Raw genomic sequence first — 5,507 nt, forward strand, 5'->3', positions numbered from 1 at the left:
CTTTTAAATACATGGAAAGATGCTTTTTTTCTTAAGTGTGTGGACTCACTACTTTTCAAAACTCGGTGTATATGAGAACAAATGTAGAGCTTGTTAAAAATGCAGTTCTCATGACCCACCTTTGAGATTGTGATTCAGAAGATTTGAAATGGGAACCAAGAATTTTTGTTCTTAACAACCCAGTGATTGTGATTTTTAAAAATGGTAGTCTTTGAGAGCACATTATACGCTGCTTTTGTTAAGAGCTACAATTTGAAAGTCAGAAATGTGCTAATTCTGCCAAAAAATTATTGGACAACATTTGACAAGCCCTTTCCATTCTCTGGGCATGACTTTCCCCATCTATAAAGTGAGAAGCACTATTTGGTCCCTGAATGTCCTTCCACTTTTGACATTCTGTAATTCTATTTTGCCTTCCAAAAAGTCAATTCTTAAAATTCCTCCTTCCACAGAGGAACATGACCACATGTGCAGAGATTTAGAGAAGTATGAGTAACAGTAGAAACATCCTGTTCTTTAACAGGACTTGAGCCTTGATCTGGCTCTGTGTTTTTCATTTTCTGTGTGTTAATGTGTTGTTTTGGTATTGTTATTAGTGCTATTTCCTCCTTCAATATCTGTTTTGTACCTCACCCTCCAGGTCTGTATACTATTAACTTGTAACTATAGTGTAGAGTTTAAATTTGATTGGATGATAAGAATTACAACCTAGAATTGTAATCCTGATTTGTAAGATTGTGCATCTATTAACCTAGTACATAATACAAAGGAAAGAGTCTCTGGGTTTAAAAGTGGCATCTGCTAACTTGAAGTGGGCAGGAACAATTGAATGGCTATTTTGCACATGAATACTCTGAGGGAAAACATTGAAATGCAGCATTTTATCATTAGCAGTAATTTAAATGCAGTAATGAATTTAAAATGGTATTATAAGACATCCCAGAACCAAAACTGCGATGTAGTCTTGTCCAGTGTCTAATCAGCCATGTGACCTTATTGTGAATACCACAGAATATGAATTAGAACAGTACAGTTGTCAGTATGTCTTCTTTTCACTTTCATAGTAAGCCCTCATGCATACATTTACCTATATTAACAAATAAGCATTAACAGTTCTATTTATATAGGAAATTTATTTAAGGCTTTTAAAAAATAACTTTATTTATTTATTTTATGTGGTGCTGAGAATTGAACCCAGTGCCTCACATGTGCTAGGCAAGTGCTCTACTACTGAGCTCCAACCTCAGTCCCCATTTAAGGCTTTTTAAAGGCAAAATTCACTAATTATTAATCATAACAACACTTTAAGCTTGATGTTTTATAATTTACAAAGAGTCATATACAGTCTCATTTAAATTTCAAAAAATCTTTAGGATTTCCAATACCTATTTATGGACAATATCTGTATAATTCTGTTTCCTAAAGGAATTTGTCCAAGATTACACATCCAAAAAGGAACAGAACCAAAACATGAACCCTATTCTTTTGACTCCAAATCTAGTCTTCTTTACACATTCCTATAGATTCATGAAATAATTCAGATAACAAATACTGATTGAGCCTTTACTATTTGCCAGGTGCTAGAACACATATAAAGAAAAATGAGAAACTGAACAGACACTTCACAGAAAAAGAAATACAATCTCTCAACAAATATATGAAAAAAATGTTCAACATCTCTAGCAATTAGAGAAATGCAAATCAAAACTATACTGAGGGGCTGGGGCTGTAGCTTAGTGGCAGAGCACTTGCCTAGCATGTGTGAGCCACTGGGTTCGAACCTTAGCACCACATAAAAATAAATGAATAAAATAGAGGCATTCTGTCCATCTACAACTCCAAAAATAATTTTTAAAAAACTATATTGAGATTCCATCTCACTCCAGTCAGAATGGTAATTATCAAGAATACAAGTAACAATAAATGTGGCAAAAATGTGAAATGTACACTCATACATTGCTGGTGGGACTGCAAATTGGTGCAACCACTATGGACAGCAGTATGGATATTCCTCAGAAAACTTGAAATAGAACCATCATTTGACCCAGCTATCCAACTCCTCAGTTTATACTCAAAGGACTTAAAATCAGCATACTACAGTAACGCAGCCACATCAACATTTATAGCAGCTCAATTCACAATAGCTAAACTATGAAACCAACCTAGGTGCCCTCCAACAGATGAGGGATAATGAAATTGTGGTATATATACACACAATGGAATATTACTCAGCCATAAAGAAGAATGAAATTATGGCATCTGCTGGTAAATGAATAGAACCGCAGAATATCATTCTAAGCAAAATAAGCCAATCCCCCAAAAAACCAAAGGCCAAATATTTTCTCTGATATACATATGCTAATTCACAACAAGGGGGCGTAGATAGAGATACTTTGGATTAGATAGAGAGGAATGAAGGGAGGGGAGGGTTTATGGGGGTATGAATGATAATAGAATGAATCAGACATGATTACCTTATGTGCATATATGATTACATGACCTGTGTAGCTCTACATTGTACAACTAGAAGAATGAGAAGTTATACTCCATTTATGTATGATGTTTCAAAAGGCAATGTACAAGTCATGTGTAACCAATTAGAATAAATAATTTTTTTAATCTTAAAAACACTTTTTAAAAAAAGACAAATGAGAGAAGATCTTGGAATTTCCTAGAGGTCATGGATAGCATGAATCTTTAATAACCAACGGATAAAGCAGCATGGAAACCTTCACCATAGATACTAACAGTAGAATTGACAAATTTTAATTTAGCTTTCTTGATTCCTATTTATTTCTTTATTTGGTGGGGCTGGGGATCAAATCCAGAATCTTGTGAATGCTTGGCAAGTGTTCTACCAAGACATTTTGAGATCTGTAAGAACCAACTTGCTGGAGCTGTACCCCTAGCCCCTTTCCCACTACTTACTTGCTTGCTTTTCTTTTTTGTGGTCCTGGGGATTGAACCCCAAGATGTTCTTCCACTGAGCTGTATTCCCAGCCCTTCATATTTTTTCAGACAGGGTCTTGCTGAGTTGCCCAAGCTGGCCTTGGACTTGTAATCCTTCTGCCTTAGCCTCTTCAGTGACTGGGATTACAGCCATGCACCACCATGTCTGCTCCTTTTCCCACTTTTTGATGGAGGTACAGAGACAGATAAAGCAAAAAGCTGGAAAATTTCAATAACTGAGATGACTATGAATTTCATTTTAGATTTCAAGCTCTAAATTTGAGATGATCCCTAACAGTTATGGGAAACAACAATACAATTGCATGCACTAATAGGAATCCTTCTCATGCAACTTACATAGTGCCTTTACAAGACACTTTTATGTAAGTTATCTCATTTGATATTGTGGAGAAGTCAGGTGCAGTATTTTTATTCCTGTTTTACAGGTGAGAAAATTGAGACTTTGGAGCCTAATTTAAGTCATATCTTAAGTAGTAGTAGCATAGTGAGGAAAAAATAAAACTAATATTAAACCCTATGTTTTATGTAATATACCTCAAACATCTCATTTAAATATTCCAATAACTTTAGGAAATAGGCCTTATTGTTAATCCCATTTTACAGATAAGAACTGAGACCTAGTAAGATTTAATTAATCTGATAATGTCATGTAGGCAGTTAAGTACAGGAGCTGGCATTCAAACCCTAAGTTTGATCAGCTCAACCAGATTGTTTCTTTAACCCAGATCCTCTGATTACTCCAAGTTTATTCATATACTTTATGCTACACTAGATATTATCTCACCTATAGTACTATATCTAAACTATGACCAAAAATTTGTACTATAGAATAGAGCTGAGGAATCCTAATATAATGTTTTATTGATACTCAGTCCTCTGATGAACTCTTAGGCAATTGCTTTGTGTGCTAATTCCTAGAATCACTTAATTCAAGTTGACTTTGGGGATGCTTCTAAGCCACTACGCTATAATTTTAAATTTCTTACGAACAAAATATATTAATTAAAAGATAAACAATGAACAAATACTGTGATTCACTTTCCTTTCCAAATGAATATCTGTATCACCTTTCAGACGTATATCTTACCTTGGTTCTTATGGATCTCAAAATGTCTATTTGGGTGTCTTTTTAAATGTATAACTTTTATTATTTATTATTTATTTCTCCTACTTTCAAATATTTTTCTTTAATGCCTGATCCTGTTATTCTGTTTGTTAGCTTATTTCCAGCTTTATTGAGATATAACAGACAAAACTATTGTATACATTTAAGGTATACAATGTGCTGTTTTGATATGTATATACATTACAGCATGTGTTTTAGTCAGCTTTTGCTGTGACCAAAAGAAATAGCAAGAACAATTTTAGAGGAAGAAAAGTTTATTCAGCACTCTTGGTTTCAGAGGTCTCAGTCCATTAATGGTTGACTCTGTTCCTCTGGGCCCATAAGGCAGAATATTATGGCAGAAGGGTGTGGCAGAGGAAAGCAGCTCAAGACATGATAATCAGAAAGCGGAAAGCTCCCCTCACCATGGACAAAATATAAACCCCACAGACACACCCTCAATGACACACCTCCTCCAGCCACACTCTATCTGCCTACAGTTACCACCCAGTTAATCCTTTCAAGTTGATTAATGAATTGATTAGGTTAGGGTTCTCCTAATCCGATCATTTCATCTCTAAACTTTTTTGCATTGTCTCACACACGAGCTTTTGTGAGAAACCTCATATCTAAACCATAATAACATGATAACTACAATAATGCGAATTAACACATCAATCACTTCAAGTAGTTACCATATTGTGTGTGGTGAGCACACTTAAAATCTACTCTTTTAGCAAATGTCAAGTATACTGTACAATATTATTAAGTATAGTCACCATGCCCAGAACTCATTTATTTTATAAGTGAAAGTTAATATCCTTTGACCAACATTTCTTCATACCATGTCCCTGGAAAACAACATTCCAGTCTCTGATTGAGTTCAACTCTTTAAGATTTTACATATTAGTGAGATCATTCAGTCTTTCGATGCCTGGCTTATTTCATTTAGCATAATGTCCTCCAGGTTAATCCATGTTGCAACACATGGATTAACTTTAAAAATGTTTAATCACTTTTCAAATAATATTTTAAAATGTTTAACTTTAAAAATGTTTAATCACTTTTCAAATAATATTACCAGCCTTTGCAAGTTAGCTTACTTGTTGAATACTACACCTTCCATAGAGATCCTAAATAGTTCCTGGTAAAGTGTGGGAGGCAGGACTAGCAGATCTTGTATAAAAGAGTAGAACTTGTATAAAAGAAAACCTTTAAAATTGACATATTAAGAACAGAAGGCCGGGAGCGGTGGCGCATGCCTGTAATCCCGGCAGCTCTGGAGTCTGAGGCAAGAGGATAGTGAGTTCAAAGCCAGCCTCAGCAATAGTGAGGTGCTTAGCAACTCAGTGAAACCCTGTCTCTAAATAAAATACAAAATAGGGCTGGGGATGTGGCTCAGTGGTCGAGTGCCCCTGAGTTCAATCCCCAG

The sequence above is a fragment of the Marmota marmota genome, unplaced genomic scaffold, assembly GCF_001458135.2.
Source record: "Marmota marmota marmota unplaced genomic scaffold, marMar, whole genome shotgun sequence".
NCBI lineage: Eukaryota > Metazoa > Chordata > Mammalia > Rodentia > Sciuridae > Marmota > Marmota marmota.